The following is a 21,554-nucleotide window of genomic DNA, read 5'->3' as shown; positions in this document are numbered from 1 at the left end:
AACGCCTCCCCAGCACTCACCGTTCCTCCGACAGCGAAAGGTCTTCCAACCCCTTCCTTCGGTACCGGGGCTAAAATTCATATGGAAAAACACCACAGCTTGGCCCTACCTCCACAGTCAATAGCACTGAACAAAAATGAAAACAATTCATGTTTTAAAAAGTGGCTGGTCACCATGGTGAGCCCTGCCCTGCCTGGGGTCATTAGCGTTGCGTGCCGGCAGGACCTGATCCAGCCCGAGCAGGCGGACGGGGGCTACGGAGAAATTCAGCCACCACCAGCAGCTGCTTTTGCCTTCCCTGCGAGACGGGTGCTTTGCATCCCAGGGAGACTCAGGAGCTACATCCACTCTGTGCCACTCTGGACGTTGTTACATTAATGGCTCCATTACAAATACATACCTGCATGTATAAAAAAACCTAATGTTCCAGAGGGGGGAAAAATGCCTTTGCAAATGATGCAAACTCCCTCTTTTTTCTCAATGACGTGTTTTATTTGCATTTTGCCACCACTAATAAAATACACCACAAGCAAAATCTTTGTATTTTACTGAACACACAGTACGAATGCTTACAATAAAGGTATCGATACTGTCATGACTGGCATTGCCAACAGTGTTTTCCACACGCGCACAACCTATGGCAGCCAGGTGTGCTCGGGTACTAGCCTTGCAAAGCTGCCCTCCGAACGTCCGTGCACACATCTGCCTGCCTGTTTCTGTGCAGGTGGCGGATGATGCCGACAGGAACGGGAGGGAGTGAACACAGATGCACACACAAATCCCGAAGAAACATATTCACTTTTTGCCTTGTGTAACCCAAGGCTGATGCCTACCACAAGCGGACACAGGTCAATACATCTTTTGTCTTTGACACTACGCAAGCTTTTAGTCCTTTTACTGCACCCATACTCATTGGCTCAAAAGGTGACGTTCTTCGCAAGACTTGCAAACAAAACTATTGCCGGTGCACTGAGGTGGGGAGGCAGATGCATGGATAGGAGTGGGGATACACCAAAGCCAGGCAAAATTGGGACGTTTCTCTCACAAGGCAGCCTCTCAGTTTGCAAGGGAGCACCTCCTCCTTTGAGAGCCAGATGGCTGCTGCACCACCTAAACCTTTTATTGCCAGCCCTAGGCACTTACAAAGTCAAAAGTCAGCCACACGGACTGGCTTGAAAGCTCATGTTACCGCCATCCCTGTTTCAAGTCCAGAGGAAGAAGCAACATTTTCATGACCTTTTGCCAGGAACTACAGAAGTTAGAAACAGCCCTGCTCTGTCACCAGAAGCTGGGATTGCCACACAGTCACCTAACTTCAGAAGCCTGCATTTTAAAGAAAAGCATGAAACACTGCCAGGAGACGTTAACACAGTATCACAGCAGGGCAACATAAAGACCATCACAATTTTAAGTACCTAAGCATACTCCTTCACTTTACATTACCAGTAATTTTTAATGACTCACAGACACATGAGGCTACCAAATTGGAGGGTCAAATCCTGTCTTGGCATATCACCGGAATTACATCTGCAACATGTGTGGCTGCTTTGGGCAAACCAGGGATGGTGGTAAGAGATGTGCTGGACTCCTCTTTTACACTTTGAATACCAAGTACCAGAAGATACTCACCATCACCTGGGGGTTTTTGACTGAGCCATCACAGCAGCTCTCCAGTCCTCACCAGTGAGGAGAGCTGCAGCCACTCAGAGAGGCAGCCGAAATCCTAAACACTAAAATGCATCCATGGTTTCCCATGTCTAATGAAAACAACCAGAAGAAGTAACAAATGCAGTGCTGTGCACAACACCACAGCATCCAGCATACCCACCTTACGACTTGGCGATACATTGCACCTCAGGTAGTTTTACTGTGTGGATGAAGAGGATTTCAGCCTTAATTGTATAAACACTTGCAGACAGGGATAACCTTAAGCATAACTTCCAGTCAGCAGGACTCCTCATACTAAAATTATTGAACCAGAGTGCAAGTACTGTATATACCCCACTACTGAACTGCAGACACTTCTAAGACAGAGAATGATGACCATCTCCACAGAATGATGCTCAGTGCAGCACTAAGGAGTTAAACCTGCAATAGTACAAAACCTCCATGCAGAGGGTTACCTATGCAGCTGATGCTCAGTCTTCTATCTTTACTGGTGCTCCTTCAGACTCCCTGTGGTAAGCAAGCTAACTTTCAGATTTATACCAAAGCAACACAGGTCAGGACTCAGCTCGGGGGTCTGCTAAATTTCTACCAGTGTTGCTGTAAAAACTGGACTTGTTTCACGAATGAACACTTGGGAGGAAATTGTATTCTGTAGGAAAATTTCAGATAGGCAACAGAACCATAACTGATTTTAAACCAACATGTCTTCCAAAGTAAAAATTTGAATTAATTGCTAAAAGAAAGACTCCTGCAAAGTAAGATCAAATTTATAAAAGAGAAGGCAACAGAAAAGGAAGTCAACTGATAGCTTCCAAAATTGTCTGAGAGATGTAATCAACTTCCAATCAACTCAATTTTCAATAGATATTTCACTTTTATTAAGGAATGGCAGCATTAAACCACTCTGACACGCAAAATCACCAGACAACAGCTAGATTCGCATGGGTCACAGCCACGTTAGGGCACTGAGCAGCATCAATGAGAAATTAATAGCTACAGGTCAGGTCTGTCTACTTGATAAAGCTGGTTTTTGTGGTGCACTCTTTCATATCAAAACTTGTAATTTATCATTTCATGAATCCAAAAGTCTTCACTGAATTTGCACCAGACAGCACTGAAGCCAGAAGGCTTTAATGTGACCTGCAGTCTCTGCTGGCGAGACTCTGGCTCCTTAAGCTGCTAAATGCTTGCTATGATCTCTTGTGAACCTCCTAAAGGGCAAAGCTTCTGCCTGAAACCACAATTAGAAGCAGCCATTAGGACAGACATCTAACACCTATGCATAATTTTCATGATAAAATAGCTCCTTAGATTACAGCCTGACTGAGGCTCAAAAACCCACCATCCCTTTTCCCTGGACAGCACCCTTAGTGCAGACCCCAAGCATCCGAGTAACGCACACAGAGAACACATTTTTTTTCCGTGCATCATTGGCTCCATTCAAACAGAGAGGATACCTGACTTCTCCCCACGGAAATCCTTCTTCCTCACTGAACTACTGGCTGCCTCAGAAGAGTACAGGCACAATAATGACAGATTACAGCAGCCTCACCGATTTTATGTAGGCAGGAGGAACTTCACAGAGAGATTGGGGGGGGGGAGAAGAGAGAAAGGGAAAAAAAAAACACAGTCCCTTGTTTCTAGATTTCTCTGTGAGAACTTGAGTAAGACTATGTCAGCTTTGCCACTGTGTCTTAAAAGTGTTGATTTTCCTGGCTTAAGAAAGTATTTTGTGGAAGACAGGTACACAGAAAGGAAAGATGAAAAACAGATAAGAGGATGTGAAAAAGTAATTTATTATTTAAAAACCCATAACTTTTCTCAATGTCTTAGTTTTTTAAATCTGCTCTTTTACTCCTAAAATGAAGTCTTGGCAATTTTACTCTGGAGAAAAGCAGCAGAAATTAAAAAGAGGTCAGTCTTCCCTTGCTTTAGAGTGGGTTTTGAACTTGTTTTCAGATCCTAACATGTGCTGGTATTTCTTCAGAAATAGGGGAACTTACTAAACCAGATCTTTCTGAAATAGTCCCCTTGGTCTTCTGATCTCCGTTACCAGTTCCGTAAGTCAAAACCAATGCCAGGCTTTCCTCCCAGACAAATTTGAAAAGTGTGAATAAATTAACTTCTAATATATAATCTAGCTGAACTGATACAAAAATTTCTACATGCCTATTGTTTGCCTTTTTTAAAATCACATTACTCTCAGCAATTCTTATCCATACATACTGCTCGGCAGCCTTTACTCATGCAGAGGATTCAAGCCAGTAACCTGAAAGAAGCGAAAGGGAAATGCCTGCACTTGCAATAGGAAAATGCACTGCAAAGCCAGGATGGGCAGGGCGGGGGCAACCTCCCTGTCAAATCCAAAGACTTTAACTGCAGTGTGCCATGCTGGTCACCCTCTTACCTCCAACAAACCATTTCACCCCCTGCTCTTCTAGCCATCACTTCTTCAGTCGCTTGCACCATAAACGTCGATGGCATTAGCTTATTCAACAATTTCAACCTCAAAATTGCTGCGCTTCCAACACAAGGAGCATGAAAAACTGTATGGGTCCTGTCCAAGGACCTGGAGCTTCAAGTCTGACTGACCTAAGAACATGCGTATTTCAAGGAAAGAAACCTTCTAAGGTCTTCTCCAGCATGCAGATAGCTGTAACTGGAACAGGTTCAGGTTAGTACACGGGCAAATTTGATGCCTGCATTGCTTCTGAAGACATTCCCTTACTGTCCCAGAGTATTTGTGTCCACACCGACAAACACCAGAAGAGTACAGGAGAATAAAAACAAAGAACATACCACAGCTAAAAAGTTTATTTGCTTTTTCTACTGTATGGCACTGGCAAGTCAAGGAATATCTGGATAAACCTGAAACAACAGTAAGTGTTTTGCATGTCCAAAGTTCTCCTGGCCTTTATCCACACACCCACCCCAAAACCCCATACAAAGCCTTTAAAAATTACTAATACTGCTGGTGGTAACTTGCTAGAAAAAGAGCGTGGGTATATTGCAACAACACTTGTGCCTCAAAAAAATTCTGCTGCCAACTCCAGGCCGGATTTCACTGCAAACTCAGTAATGATATGCTGGCTCTTCTACACAATCTCTACAGGTCTGAACCTGAAAGTACTGCATTCACCGACAGCAAGCGTTTACACAATTAGCTGATCGGCTCTTCAACTCCAACTACTGCATCTGACCTGCGTGACTCATCCTCCAGCCCTGAGTATTTCAGATAAGAGACAGACTTCAGAATTAGCCACTCTCATGCCACAGGTTAGAGTTGCCCGTGCTAAAAATAACAGTGTACAGAAGGAACACTGTAATTTTAGAGTTTTTCCACTGTACCAAAACACTCAAAGGAGGAGACTCAAAAAACAAATACGAAAATGCTTTTGTATTTATATTCAGCCTGTCCTACAGCTTACTTTGCAAGCAAGGACATCTCAAGGGTGTTTTTAAGACGACAACCCTGAAGCAGTACATTACCACACTGACCATTTGCATAACTGTTTAAAGATTTCAACTAGGTCAGGACACTGCTGAGTTAGGTCCATCTACAAAGCTGCTGTAGTCATATTTCAGGTCCTGCTTGTCTATATAACAAAGATAAGAGCTGGAACTAGCTTCATTGTTGGAGAAAAGATGCTCAAATGACTCTGACCGGCTTGCTGCGATTTCACACTTTCGTCAACAAGGATCAATAAACTCACAGTCCTTGAGCTATTTAATCTACTTTTTATTAGTTATTGTCACTGTACTCTTGCATTTCAGAGTAATCTTCTTTTTGTTTGGTTTGTATGGACTAAACGCTACCCCTGAGTAAAGACTTAACAGCCTCTTTGCAAACCTTCCTTTCTAAAGGTATACAGAATTTCTTCTAAAGGAAGACAGAATTTGTCTACCTCTCTCATATAAGCCCAGAGGAATGCTACCTCCTCAAAATGACGGTTTAATTTCTCAGACACTGGTTAAAACATCATGGAATAGGAATAGATTGTTAAAGGCACAGGCTTGAACACTGGAGATATCCAAGTGTTCTAAGCCCATGCTTAGAGCTATCTGTGTGATTGCCTAAATTTTCAGCTGAAGTGAGCCCTTGTTGCTTGAATACATTATTCAGGGAGTCCATTGAAATGCACAGCAAATCTCAGGGGCTGTTTGTCCCAGCACAGCAACTGCAGGACCAGCCATGTGAAACAGACAATTAAGAGCATTTGGGAAAAGAGGGATTTAAGGTTTGAAGCCACTCTGGCAGGGTCTCAGCATACTGACAGAAGGTGCAACTCGCAGCATGGACCCCAGCTGGAACTTTTCATGGACCCTCCTTCTCCACCTGTGAGTAATCTGTTGCCGTTTCATCTGAGGTCACCCTCACTAAAGCCTCCAGTCCCTGCAGACTAAACCCCAATCTGGCCTCATTCTGCCCACATTGTGACGGGTCAGCAGCCTTCTCCTTGAAGAAAATCAATCAGGCTGCCTGATAGCCACAAACATACCATGAAGAAACATGCTGTGAGGTACTAATTGCAAGGACAGCTGTCCTTCCTTACCGACCCCATGTCAAGACAGCCAACACTGACATCACCGCTGTTCATTACAACAGTCAAGAAAACAACTGCACGCACCGCTCCATGTCTGCTGAGGCTGCATACAGACCAACTGCAGATGGTGAAACCCGGACCCTCCATGTCAGCGATGACATCAAATAACTTACACAGACTGAGACCCCACCCTTATTTTTCTTTTCTTTTTTTTAAATTTTTCCACTGTACTTTCACTCCTCCATGCCAGACTTTTCACCCACAGCTTACAAGTTTTTTTGTTATTTGACAGTTTATTGGCAGGCTGGGCATGTAAATCCATTTCTATACTTAAAAGTAGTAAATCATGTTTTATGATGGTTCCTCTAACGATTTCTTCAGATAATGGTGTTTAGTATCAAGCATTTATTCCTGAAAGACATGAAGTTTCATCAGGGGATAGAAAATGAGGATGAAAATACTTGAGAGAACCTCTTTAAGATGAATTTCATCTTGCATAGCCAAAGTCTGACATAGCTGTAAAACCTTTTCTTGTAACAATCCGTGCAAGAACCTAATCCTGTGTACTTCTAATACCTAGTGTAGTGTTACTACAAGTAATCTCACACTTGAATATGTGAAACCCTCCACGTAGCTAGTTCTCACTGAAATGCTAACGCAGTATCACTTCAGCGGTACATCCTGAAATACTATTGCAGATAACTTTGATCCACATTATCACAACTCTCCTTGCTTTCCCTGGTGACAGGAAACCGAGCAACCTTTTTTCAGACTGCGGCTCCATACAGGGGGAGACAGGATACAGGGACATTGCCTCCTCTTCTCTACTGCAGGTAAGTAGAAAGGAGGAGGTGGAAGAACCTCATTTCCAGACACGAGAGCTTGCGATGCGCAGGTGGAAGGAGCTGACATTGCACTCCACAGAGGGACAAGAGACATCAGCTCGTGGAGCACAAGGAGAGCAGAAGAGGACTCTAAATCCAAATCTCACTGTATTCTCTGCTTCAGTCCTGGGCACCTACCTGCTGCTTCTCTAGATCTGGTCACACCCTATTCCTTTAGGACCACATGTCTGAATGCCATTTACATCTTGGAACTCTTCTATTTTGGGGCATTGCTTTAAAGAGAATACTAAAAATTCTCTGATGTTTCAGAAGTCAGTTTAGTGATTTGTGGGCTAACCTGTGCTCCTCAGCTATGTGACTGCTACTGAAATGTTGTGTCCACTTTTTGAGCACAATAAAGGAGACCGCTACACTGGAAACCATTTAGGTAAGAGCCATGAGAATAAAAATCTGAGTAAAAAAAAAGCAGTAAGGGATATTAATAAAAGCTTTCAGGAGCTCATCAATGAGAAAACTGAGAGGCCTTGATAGTAATCTGTGAGTAGCTATACCAAGAGCACACATTCAACAACAATTTCTAATATACAGCAGATAAAGACATAAAAAGCATGAAAATCAAAGCAAGACATATCCAAACCAGAAGGTACACCTTTTTCTCACTGAGTGTATTCATTGGAAGAGCTTACCCATGGTGGTGGGACTGTCTCAAGCCACCAGACACTTGAAAGAAAACACAGGATGTCCTCCTCCTTCCAGCAGGCATTAATGGCTTCCTTCGAGTTTGCCACGCAGTGGGTTAGACTAAAAGATCTAACTAGTCCCCTTTCAGCACTCCAGTTGTGGAAAAAATACTTTTATTTATTTGAAGAAGCTTAGTGCTGACTTCTGTAACCTTTGGTACTGGGACTCCCAAAGAGCGACTCTGCACCAGAGAGAGGAACGAGACACACAGCTGCTGGCCTGCAGCGCACGGTGCAATCCAGAACCACGCTTCCCACATGCAAGCTTTGCCTTGGCAGGAAGCAAGTTCATTACTTATGCAAGAATTTGGCGGTCCAGCAAGGGAAGTTTGGCTGAGGTTTTACTGTGGCTGACTGTCTGCAAAGACACAGGCTGCAGCCCTATGGACTAGCTTAGATTAAGTCATTACAAAGCTGTCACACATTCACCATGAAATAATAAAAGACTCCTCCATATTATCAGCTCCAGTCGTTAAAAAAGGGAAAAGCCCTGCAACAATCATGAATCACACCTCTGTGAACTGTAAGGTTTAAAACAATAAGAAAGTTTGAGTTGTCTTTGACTGATTTAAGTGGGGAGCGTACATGTTTGTTGTACGGCCACGAGGGCCAGCAACTTCCTAGCTAAAAGTCAAAATTGGATTCAAGCAACGTTAACAAGTTAGCACTTGACTGCACCCCTTTTTCAATATTGAGGCCACAAGCAGTTTCTCTTTCTCCAACGCATTTCACCCCTGCACACGGTTCGTTCCCTCAGTGGCCCGTGGAAGACGCCTACAAAGCACAAGTCTGATGTAACGTGCAGACTTGCTGCTGGGTGCTCTCTCAAGCAAGGAAACATTCCAGCGCAATTCCTACGCTGAAAAAAATACATGGTTTTATAAAATTATCTCCTAAGGAGCCCTTTCTCCTCTTCTTCCTGTATCAAGCCTTTTGTTCAAAAGCCGTAATGGGAAATCAGCCAGGCTTAAATCACAGCCAATATCTGATATGTGTAAATGAGGAACGCCACAAAATATTCAGCGGAACAGCTCTGGGTTGCTAGGACACCGGAGGTCGGGCAGCACTGAAAGGGCAGATTATTCCCACCCCGGCGCAGGCACAGGGCTCCATTCACGGCAGGGCTGCTGCCTCCGGGACGCTGCCTGCAAGGGTGCCGCGACCCGGCCCTCCCGGAGCACCCCTGCTGCCTGGCTCCCCCGGGACCTCGCACCGGCCCCCGCCAGAGCGGCCGGCATGCGGGCCCCTCTGCACCAAAAATGCCCCACTGGGCTGTGCACGGTCCTTGCTGGTTCTCATCATTACTGAGGGCTTGCTTCAACCTGGGGGACCCCAGGACCCTGGGGGGGCTGCCCGAGAGTTATGCTGCAGCAGACTTGCAGTGGGTGGTCTGCTTTAAGTTTTAAAAGTATGAGGAAACCCGTAACACCGCAGTTGAGATACTTTTTAAGTCTAGAGAGGGGAAACTCAAGTTTACAGAAGGCGATGGGGATCCCCCCTGTTATCAGCACAGATGCCTACCTGGCTGACAGCAAGAGTTGCATGATGGCCCAGATAAGTGACCCAGCTCAATCCCATGTAATCAGCATGTTAATTACCCCTACATCTTATATCTCAGCACGTCTCAGATAGCGTCAGTCTAACTTCGGCTTTTTTCTTAGAATTTGGTCCTCTGAGCTGCTGCTTTTGTATCCCTACACATTTTTACATTAAAAAGTGAGGAGTTGCCTTGCAGATCTGCAACCGACTAGACAAGGGGGCATCAAGACTAGTGAAAGGTGTATGTGTGCGTGTTTGGGGAAGGGACAGAAAAGGAAGGTAGTTGTTTGTTCTTGTGTACATTCATTTCACAGAAAAAGGCAACAAATATGTTTTCCTTGGACTGCAACACAACAGTCCGGTCCCACCCTGTCCCATCCCCCCCATTAAGAGTTGGAAAGTCTCCCACTTGAGTTCTTTGATGTTTCCAAGAACCACATCAAAATCAAGTTAGATATTTCTGATAATTCTGAAATTTCCGTCCTAAACCAAGCAAAAAGCCCCTTTACTGATTTCTTCATATACTACATAAACACAAGATGGAAGAGCTCTGCAGATCACAGCTATCGGTGCTGCCACAGAGGCCATGCTCAAGGCACAGGTGAGTCAACATCATCTTGGCTAGAACAGCAGGTAGCTCCTGTGCTTCCTGCAAGCATTAGTAATAATTGCATTTGCTAGAGCAAAAAAAACATTGCGATCTCATTGCTATAGATTATATGTTGGCAATCATTAACACTTGCAATGAAAGTCACCATATATTTTTCCCTCACAAAAAAAAATTGCAGAAACTACTTGTTTGTACCAATTCCTATACACCTGTGAAATAAGTTAACTATAGAATAAATTAACTTTGCTTTATTAGCATGGTGCAGTTACCAAAAATGGATGGCAAGAAACCTCCCTTAACACCAGTGTCATTATCAAACTATTAACTGATCTAACTACACACACACATATATAGAGAGAGAGAAAAAATGAATTATAATAGATGTTAAAATTACATCAGGACCTAACTAATTTAAAATTCAACTGCCTTCTGAGTGATTTAATTGTGATGCCACTGTTCATGTCCGCAAAGCCTGCAGAATTTACAGGCAGGGGTGCTGGTCAATGGCCCTTTGTTTCTCTAAGGCAAGTTCCATCTTTTCTTAATTACATGAAGCACACACTTAGTTGGCTCGATCTATTTTTAAGATGATCCTGTGGAGAAAAGTTCTGTCCTTACTCATGGTTTCACAATCTGCTGTGCCCCACTTAAATAAGAATATGGCTCTTCCTGCCCAAGAAGTGGATTTTTTCTGTCCCTCTTCCAGATTTTCTGATCATAGTGAAAAACACACTGTTGAGACTCCACAGTCAGTCAGATGCATTTTCACTGCTGACATACCAGCGCTATGCTCTCCTGGGACTGGCCAGCAGCATGCAACTCCACACCACTGGAGCACTGGATGTAATAAGTCCTCCCTCCTCCTCTGCACAGATGAGTCGCAACTTTAGGCTGGATACACAACTGTAAGGGAGCTGCACATCCCCCTCACTCCAAAGCTATGTGAAAAGAGGGATCACGGCTCCAGGTACTCTGTTATGTGCTGCCCAGCACACCCACAGCAGCCTATAACCAGTAATAACTTAAGCAAAGCATTTAGATGTGTGCTTAGAGCTCACTGGGGCCAATGAGATATACATGCCCTTTAAGAATCTAGCTGATTTGAGATGCGCTAGGGTGTGCACGCCAGTGGTCACAGGGAAATGGCAATTTTGGATGGCTGAACAGCTGTTTCTCCCCTGAGAAATTCCTAGGCTGGCTTAAATATACAACAAAACATAACCCTTAACATTTGAGTCACAAAGAGACAGTGAAGATAGAATCAGCTTTCCTAAACGTGACTTTGTTTGCTATGTGAATTGTTTGCTTATATTAAAAACTTCTGTGAAGCTAATTTAAATGCTAAACCACTTTTAACAAAAATCATCATTTCTTCCTTTGAAAGACTACTTAATTAACGAGGCTGGACACTCTTTCTTTTTGGCTAAATATACACAAATGGTGTGGCTGGCAAGCTGCAGATGGACATACTTGTCCTCTTCATGTTGAATCTGGGGCACCCATTCATTCGAGAATGCCAGTATCGCAGAGGATTTAGCATTTATCTGGCTCTCTGAAAGTGGATGTCTTCTCTCAACTTACCTCTGCTTGACTTAAAAGTTTTGAGACCCGCAAAAGCCCCTACTTACCACATACTTAATGTTTAAGATTTCTAGGTCTATAGAGAGTAAGTTTCAAAAATGCCACGACAGATCTCGTCATGTAAACGGTGGAAACATAACATAGCACTACGAGTTTGGTGACAAAACTTGCCTTTTCTACACGGAGCATTGCACAGTGCTCACAGGCATGTGTGACTACCCAAGGTGGCAGCCAAAACGAGAAACTTCCCAGTGCCCCAAATGATTTACACGCTGCAATGGGCTGCTTGGCTCACCAGCAACTTCACAGACATGAACAGAGTGTACGCTTACCCCGTGCTTGGGACTGAACAACAGAACTAATCCACAGAGCCTGAGGAGTTGTGGTGCTCCCACCTCCCCAGCAAAGCTCCCGTGAGCGGCACCAGCTGCCCAGCTCCCGGTCACCTGCACGGGGAGCGCACATCAGGAACGTGGTGGAGACAAACCAGCAACAGCAACCTCAAACCTCATCATTGCTGTCGTTTAGGCTGACGGCCGTCACACACCTACGACTCAGCTGATGTCCTGAAACGTGGACTTTACGGTTACTACATTCCACTTCATACAACTGAAACCACAACCTCACTTCTGTAATTCTAATGACAGTGTTAGGAATGGACCTGCCTTACTTCTTAGACTTATGAACTGCCTAAAACCACCAGAAGCAGTAAATTCTGAGCGTAAGTCAGGCAACAAAGATAAAATGCTTTGATGCGCTTTCAGCAAGAATTTCATGTTTAAAGTTTCATCTTACAGGGTGACTGCAGATGTTCTGAAGTGCACTTAGTCCCTACAAATCCATCACAGTGATGTTTTCCCCCATGAAGTCTTTGCTCCTTTGCCACATCCTGTGACTAAATTAAGAAAAGCCACACACACATATATATACACACACACAAACAGACAGGTACAGTTAAAGAGAAAAAAGTTTAGCAACTGACCCAAGTCTACTCTTAAATAAGAACCTTCTGTTCTTAACATGGATTTTGTGTTCTGAGGGTAGCTCTGACAAAGATCTGTGAATAGTTGGGACAGCACTACAACTTTCAGATAATTCCTATCAGTAATCTAGCTGTACTGGAAAAAAGTCGTTGTTATGGTTCCATTTATGTTACAGGTTGTAAATACATTTTCTTCAATAAGCCAACAAATGAGAAACAAACAAAAAAAATCTTACCTTTTTTGAAACTAAGCAGTTTTAGCAAAAGAAATACTGAATATATATCATTGATGTTCCACAAAACAAAAATACCAACATTTTGACCTACCACCGCTGTTACCATTTGAGGTTTAAAAGGACACATCTTAACATCAGTGAGGGAAGAACAACTACAATTTATGAGAACCCCCTTTCCCAGTCCCATAGGCACTTTGTCAGATCGTATCTCCTCCGTCTAGATTTGCAAGGCAAACTACGGTTGCTCTTCTTGAGACCAGAATAAAACTCCCATAGACTTCAACGATGCAGGATCAAACCCATTCCCTTCATAACAGGTTCTCTCAAGCAATTTTATCCTAATTTTCTACCCTGTGGCTGAATTCTAATGTTTGCAGAGGCAAGCTCTTTAAGTGGGAAAGCAAGGAGCAAGATGCCGATCCCAGAAGCAAAGGCAATCAGTGGTGAAGAACAGAGCTATTTTACCTGCTGGGTTGGGGGGTTTATTTCATTGGGGGTGGAAGGGGGGAGTTGACACCGCAAACAAAGTCAAAATATACTGCTGTTATAATATCCTTTCCATTACTACTGCAATTAATTTTTTTCAAGCATATTCCATTTCCTTTATTTCTATGGCAAAAGAATTACTATCTCAAATGTTCCCCATCAAGTTTCTCCAGTAAAACTACAAAATTAAGTTAGACTTCTGGTGCTGCAGACATCTCGCTGGACTCCCGCCACCCGCCAACACACTCGTCCCCAGTGTTGCTTTCTTATCATGTAATCAAAGCAAAACTACAGCCATGCCTTCTGCCTTAATAAATTACAGGAATACTATAGTCCTAAATTTTACATAGCTGGTTTTCCTGAATCTATGCCACAGATTGCTAAACAACAGAAAAGATCTTTCTCCAGAAAGCAGCCCATCACTACAACACAGGTTTTCCCCCCTCTGCACACAGAGCTCTACTTCTGCTGACTTTTTCCCTGCTCTGTGAACAGTCACCCCTTTAACTTTCAAACAGAGTGTGATTTATTAAAGCAGACCGCTTGGCAGCAAAGCTCTCCTGGTGTTCGAAAATATGATTAGAGCAGTAAATTTAGTTGTTTTTTCATTAACCTGATTCTGCATGCATTTACCCTCTTTGAAAGAAAATACAAACCCAGAAACATTACCAGTACAGCTTGCTCAGCCAAACTCCAGGCACTTTCTTTTCTCTTTCTACAAGTCTGCTGCAGCATTAAGTATGCAAGATTAGAATTATTAAAAAACCTGCATGAATTAAACCCCTTACCTTTTAAGGCTTTTTCACCCTTCAGTGTTCGCCCATTGTGAAAAACTGAATCTTTAGCAGTTGCAGCTATGCACACACACACAGACACACACAGAACAGGGCTTTCTTCAGCTCACTGGTATTTCAAGTCTTTCATGTGATATCTTTGGCTGTACTTGCTTAATTCATTCCTGCTGCTACTCAAAGGAAGTCAAGCCTAGCGAGGGCTGGCTCTACAGCAATCGCTGTAGATATTCCTGACTAACAGGACACGAGGGCTAATCTCACCTTATAGGCATCAAGAATGTAAATATATTTCACAGCCAACAAATTCCTAAACCTTAAGAGATAAAATGCACAAAATGCCCTAAGACACAGTTTAGCAAGGGAGTTACGAACATTAAAGTTTTTGCTAGAGAACAATACTCTGTACCCCAGCTATGCTTCTGGAGCTCCAAGGATGGCTATTTATCATGGACTGTGCATATTCCCTTGGAATAGTTACCATGAGAACACAGCAAACAGGATTTGAATATAAATTGCCATCTAGAGATGTGGGGGGATTTTTTTTTGTTGTAGTTAAAAAAGAAAACTTCCAAAGCTTGATGAAGTACACACTTTTTCTGTGCATACATTTGCATAACAATGCTTGCAATTCAAATACTTGGTGGAGCACACAAGAAGGAAGAAAAGCCAAGTTCTTTGCTTGGTATTTATAAAAAGCAAATACTTCAGACTTCGGATCAGTAGTTGCAGTTCCACAAATGCCCATCCATGTCACACAATCACATATGAAGGAATTCATAAAACACAAAAAATCCATCAGGTGGCACAAAACACAGAATTATTGCAGTGCCTGAGGTCAGCCGGAGGCGGTAAGACCCTCTGCTGCTGACAGATCAACTGCTGCAGTAGTCAAAATTCTTCTCACTTCTAAATGCTACACCGAACTACACAGCAAGCGTTGTACTTTAAAAATACCCCACCCCTAGGCGTTTTATTTTTTCCCTGAATTGTTCTGGTACTTTGCTGTGCGGGCCACCTCCTCCCAAGTCCCTCCTGAAGCAGCGTTTGCTCCCCATGCGTCCCCCCCACCCTGCTCACAAGAGCACACCGCCACGGTTACTATTTGAGATCCAAAACCAACTCCCACCACTTGTGGACAGACTCCTACCAAATGGTCTTTCCGGCAACTGTGCCCATATGTGCTGCAAAACGTGCAAAAATCTATTTGCCTGCACTGCCTGGAGTTCGATGCAATCTTTACAGCACAGCGTCCGCTCCCTCCCCGGCAGCACCCCATCTCAGCTCTCTATCCCCAGCCTTCAACACCTCGATTTTAAACTCCTTACACCACGGTCACTGAAAGACAAACTCTAATACACTTAGCGAAGGGATGCCTCGTCAGCCCTGCTTAGTAAACAGCAAACCTTGATGAAGAAGAAGGACATGCCTGTCTGGGTGATTGCCTGGAGAGAGGAATGACCTACTTCAGCCCAGCAAGCAGCAACGCTCTGAGATGGGGACAAAGGGACAACCCAGTGGCTCCCGGGCAGCGTAACCAACACGCTGCACTGCAGAAGTGATGGGAGCCATCTTTCGGAGGCGACACAGAAGACAGGCACTGCCGGTGCAGCATGAAACTCCTTGCAGGAATCGTCTTGTTCTTTCCGCCAGGGATTCAGATCCACACGTAACATTACTGCCAGCACTTTGTGAGCAGGAGCGATTGCTTTCTTCACACCCACTCTCTTATCGCTTTTACCTAAGGACTCTTCTAGTGCCTGACCTAATTACTCAAGTGATGTGCCAGAAAATGATGCAGCTGGGACATACTCCACAAGTCTTGATTTGAAGCTATGTAATTCTGCAAAACCCAAGGCGACAAGATCCAGGTAGCTGAATTAAGCGGCGTCGGCTGGGCACGATGCCACACCTTACAACTGTGCCTTCCTGATTACGAACATTAAAGCGTTATGAGCTAGTTAAAGGGCTAAGGATAAATAGTTAGTATTTGGCCCCGTGCACTTGTTGGCCTGCGAGATCAGGCCAACGTGCTATGTTTTTGGGAAATGGTTGCTCTCCTCCCAAAGGATGAGCCTGAACAGCAGCTCCCTGAGCCTGACCCAGGCTGCCCCAGCAAGCCTGATATGTGCTCAGAGCCTGTGGCTCTGCTTCCTCCAGAAGCAATGACAGCAGTAATTGGCAGCCAGAAAGCCTTCTTAAAACAAGTATTTATTGAGAACAACTGAGATTAAAGAGAGATTTTTAAAACAGGCAGTAAGGATCTCTAATACATGAGCTGCTTATACAGCTGTAAATTAATACTACTAGACCTTAACTTTCTACAGAGAGTATCATACACCCCCAGTAGCTGTACCTAAGCCATATAATCTATTCCCTTTACTTTCGAAGTATGACAGAGTAGCTATGAACGTGATGATCAGGCTTTCCCTGATTTTCTTTTTCTTTTCCCTGATTCCCTTTTTCTTATGGATAGCTAACCAAATCTACCCTGTGATCTGCTAGGTCCCAGCACCGGAGAACATTGCAGCTTCACTACAGAAGGGCTACCCCAGGGCTCTGCAACTAAATGAGGAAACCATAAAGACGCCTTCATTTAGGGCCTAACACTTTTTAGCTTTTAATTGCTGGGCTCAGCATCTTTAAAAACCCACAAATGCATCTGCTCCCCCGTAAGGAGACCCAGAGCCTGCCAGTGACTGGGGTTGGTGTATAAAGCAAAGTATAAAGTAAAAGTTGTGGATGCAACTGCAGTAGGATGTGCATAGAAATTTGAAGCTGGATGACTTTATTAAGGATAATTTTTTAAAACAAAGACTTTTAAAAGTAAAGTTTTATCCCGATGCTTAGCAATCCTGTGCTGAAAGGTATAGTAAAATACCCTTGAAGCTCACAGTCTCCCTCCCTGCATCTTTCAAGGTGTTATGTCAGTGCTGTTCTCAGTGCAGCGGCATTAGACTTGCACTGTCCTTATCTGTATTTCTGCAAAAAAACTCTCTGCAAGGCAAACTCAGTAATTCATACAGTCAAGGCTCAATATGACAATACTGCAATTCCAGCTTGACAACCGGTTCACATACTGCATTCACTGAACTTGTACCTGCTCCACACCCTGCACACAATCACCCTCGCAGATGGGGCCAGGCTGTGCTCTCATGTTCCTTTGTACCGCGTTCCTGAGCTGTACTTCTAACTGGTGTTTAGGTCGGTATCATGCTATACTTACCTTTGTAATGATTCAGAGCTATTTTAAGAGCACAAGTTTAATTCAGACGCCAAACGAAATAGGTTTGCATCTTATTTCATATTAGGGGACATACTGCTTGCTATTCCAGGGTGACTCATGGCTATTAATAACCCATGCCTCAAAGTACACTGCTGGTGCCAATAGCCATACCTTGATCCCTTTAAATGGCTCTGTCCCCAGAAGCAATGTTAGCAATCTTATTGCCTTGATAGTAATTTTCCCAGAATGCATATGCAGCATGATAGGACTCCTACGCAGCAGTAAGCCTCTGAATTTATTAATTCAAAATTTATTACAGACCTTTTACTACCAGCTTTCCTTTGAATTGCAAAGTTATTACTAGTTTCACTTTTTCTATCGCTCCCTGTAACCCCTACCCTGCAGTAGGTTTAAAATACAGGTTTAATTTTGTCTCATTTCTTTACCTTACCTAATTAAATTTTAAGATTAAAAAAATTAATGTAAGAAAAACCTGCAGAGAAACAGAATTGCGCCTTCAGAGCTCAGAAGCATCAGAGAAGGTGGCTTGTATCTTGCCAGTGGCAAGACCATCACTGCAACAGAGGAATGAAACAGACAATAAATGAGCAGACAGGGAGCCGAGTAGAGACCCTGCAATCCTGTTCAGGTGGCACACACCAACACAGGTTTCCTTAAAAAAAAGGCAAAATTCTTGTCTACATCAAACATTTCATGCCAGCTCTAATGAAGCCAGGATTTTGCCCATCAGGACCAAACTGGACTTAGATCTGTAGCCAAAGAGATGTGCATGAGGGAAAGGCTGCATCTGGACCTGCTGAAGTCTCAAGAACAGGGAATTACAGAAGCAAGCTGTAATAATCAAGATTTTAAGAGACCAACACAGATGAGGCCATGCAGATGCTGCAGGTGGGGGCCACTCGCAATGACAATGCCAATATTATGACACTCGCTATGATTATGCCAATATATTTTCTGAAAAAAAAACCCTAGATGGAGAAGGGAACTTGAGAAGGCATTTGAGCCAACCTGCCTGAGGCTGGCTGCTTCTGACCCACAGGAAAATTTCTGCCTCTGAAACAGGTTGCATAGGAAGTTCAGATCTTAAATTTACCCTGAACTGTCTCCTGAGTGGCACCAAGGCTTAGCAACTTTATTAATAGCTGCAAGCTGGAAGAAACATTCAGCTGATGGCTGTAGCAATGGCTGTAGCTTGTTTTAAAAAGACAGTCTTCTTTTGTTGTTTTTTTTTTTGTGTGTGTGTGTGTGGGGGGGGGGGGGGGGGGGGTTTGGTTTTTTTTTAATTTAAGGTACACAAAAAAGGATAGATGGAGACCAGAAAAGGCAAGGTTGTAGGAAGAAATCATTATCGAATAGAACAGGAGGCAGGAAAAGAACCAAGAAACAGAGAAAGATGTGTCAAAAGTTCAAAAGGATGAAATGATACGTAGTTCTGCAAGATGCATTGAAGACCAGGGGAGTTGAGGAGAAAGACCCTTCATTAGCAGAAAATACTCATTAAGCATGCCAAGTGGAAAAGTTTCCACGTCATGACTAGTTCAGAACAGACTGGAAACTGTGAAAACAGATACACTGATTGTTCAGGGGTCTCCCAAAGATTAATGGGTCCTCTGTTCTTCTGTCTGAGGCCTGGTCGCTGAAATGTCTTGTGACAAAAGGTCATGTACTCTGTGCGCGCCCTTTAGGAAATTGCTCTAATGAGTGTAGATCCTGCTTTGATATGTAAATGTTCAGTGGTTTACTGCATATGCTGAGTTGTTTTCACTTGCCACTGTACATATTTAAAAAATGAAACTTTTGATCAATTAAAAAAATCAAATAATTACTGTAAATTATCACATCTCTTACCCAACATGAATACACTTTAATGTCTAGAAGAGCAGAGGAAGTACTGTCTGCTGCACGTTCTGCTTTTCAAAGGCTTGAATTTGTTTTCCATCTGCTCAACCTCATTCACCTGCAGATTTCAAACATACTTCCAGAGTAAAACAGCTCTCAAGCACCACCACCTCCTCCCCTCCAGAGCTATAGAGGATGCTCACCAAAGATGTGTCACTTACTCATACCCAACCCAGAGAGCAATCAGTAGCTTCAGAGGCTTTGCTCCTGATAACACAACTTCTGCCCTCTCCTTACCAAGTCTCTCTGGTCCAGCTCTCCTTTAATGCTGCATATTTCAAAAAAGCAATTAAAACATCCCTTGCTTTCACATCATTTGTGATTGGGCAAGCACTGTTGAAGTACTTTTTGAAGAGGGACATTTTATCATTCCATATCACCATCACTGCAGAGTAAAAACTATGGATGGAAAACACAGAGGAAAATGCTCAGTGAAGATTTTTACTTTCTTTCAATTCCAGTTTCTCTGTTTCAGCGGCTCATCTGAATGTTAAAAGCAGTTATATTTCTAACCAACCCTGCACAGTGAGTCATGTATGCGGTAATCCTGGCAGTCCATGCACAGCTAACATGTCTCTGAGCCATACTGGTTCAGAGCTATGCAAACTGACCCACCTTCTTTTCCTTTGTCTAACTGAAAAGAAACAAGTTGTATGACAGGATAAACTATGAAATTTAATGTGATGTGCATCCACAGAATCCAGCTGAGCTACAGAGGAGCCAAATGCTGTTCACGTGCCTGCTTCTGTACCTGAACCATTGCAGAAGGAGCAACACCAACAATGTCACAAGATTGGCACTAAAAATCACTGTGTCTGTGAGACATGGGGGAACAGAGAGCGGTGCACAGCAGACAAAACTTAACAACACTGAATCCCAAAAATGCATTTTGAGAACACTTCCCTGAGTGAAGAATGCCATCAACAAGTATTATATATGGCTTTCCTTCTCATTTTCCATCAAGTCTTCTACTGAATCAGCTACAACAGGTCAACTGTGTGACCCTTTCCTCTACTTTTGTTCTTCAAATAGGATTTCTTCTTTGGTAAAGCCATTGAATCAAGTTAAATTTGCAATCAAATTAAAGCAAACTGAAAACAAAGACAAACATTTTTGTGCAAGATTTCAGTGACACTTTATACGTACTTTGAAAGGGACTGTCTACAGGAATTTCCCAATCTGTTCCTGCATACACTCCTGCAATTAGATGTGGTTTCCTGACACTGAGGCTGTCTCAAGCTCCTGCTTGCACCACTGCTAATTCTGTGAGAACTTTGTTTAATGATAGTAAAATATGTGCGCAGATACAGTAGCATATGCCAAATTTGCAGGGAGGGAGCATTCTAGTGGGAAAAGACTGGTAGAGCAACAAGACACATGGGAGTGGGAACTCAGTGGTGGCTGCACAGCTCAGAGCACCAATCACTTCAGGATGCAGAAAGCAGATTGTTTTTGCTTCCTGGCTGTTCCCGCTTGCCAAGGTTCCTGCAATCCGCGTGTTATTTGACACACCATGAGCAACAGTGCAAAAGCGGAGTTAAAAACAGTTAGCAACTGAAAACGTGTAAAGTCGAGGAGGTACCACCCAGATAATACAAAACCCTGCAATGCAATCTGCCTTGTTTGATGTTTTAGTGTCCTGATTAACCAGACATCCCAGAGAAATATAACATGTAAAACTGGATTTATAGGAAAGTCACCTATTTCTCAGTTGCAATGTGAAAACCATAAACCGGATTTGTTAGCACCCCTGCCTCTTGCATTTTTGACCTAAGCAGATCATACTGCACAACGGTCTATAAAGCGAGAATCAGATGTGCAAAATCCCAGAACATCAGGACCAGGCTAACAATATTAACTTCAGCAATTACTATACCATTACCTCTTTGTTTCTACAGAGCCCTCCAACATACCTAAGTAAGTCTTGACCTTACCTTTCATTATCTGTGACTCAAAAGACAAATTGATACAGTAAACCTTAGTTTCCAAGTCTGTTTTAAAAACATAAGTCTGTAACAGAACAAAACAGCCAGCGTGAAGACACCTAGTACTGTACATCAATTGAAAGACTAAGAGTCTGATGACAGAGCGTTGGTCATTCATGCCAGTTTTACTATATGCACCACCATTCACTTCCTTTAAAACAAACTTTGTAGTTTTGACATTTTCTTCCTAAAAAGGCTCACACAGAGTTGTCAAACGTGCAGCGCAGCCTTCTACCTTCCTTTTATAACCATCCTTAGAGCCAGTCATTTATCAGAGTTGCGAGCAATGACTTTTAAAAAAGGTGCTCAAAGACACAGCCCGCCTACAAAAAAATCAAAAGCCTTTCCCAGTGCCTTCACCTCGTAGAGCATTTTACAAAGTCAGTGAAGAATGCTACCCT

The 21,554-nt window shown here is 43.2% G+C and overlaps 1 protein-coding gene across 1 annotated transcript in view; it reads right to left on the bottom strand.

The window, feature by feature from the left end:
- Nucleotides 1-21,554, bottom strand: part of MYO10 (myosin X) — a 134,703-nt gene that overhangs the window by 33,002 nt on the left and 80,147 nt on the right. The gene's annotated exons all lie outside the window — the stretch shown is intronic.

This window comes from Pelecanus crispus, chromosome 2 (genome assembly GCF_030463565.1).
Source record: "Pelecanus crispus isolate bPelCri1 chromosome 2, bPelCri1.pri, whole genome shotgun sequence".
In the NCBI taxonomy this organism is placed as follows: Eukaryota; Metazoa; Chordata; class Aves; order Pelecaniformes; family Pelecanidae; genus Pelecanus; species Pelecanus crispus.
This window is presented reverse-complemented; position numbering and strand designations above follow the sequence as displayed.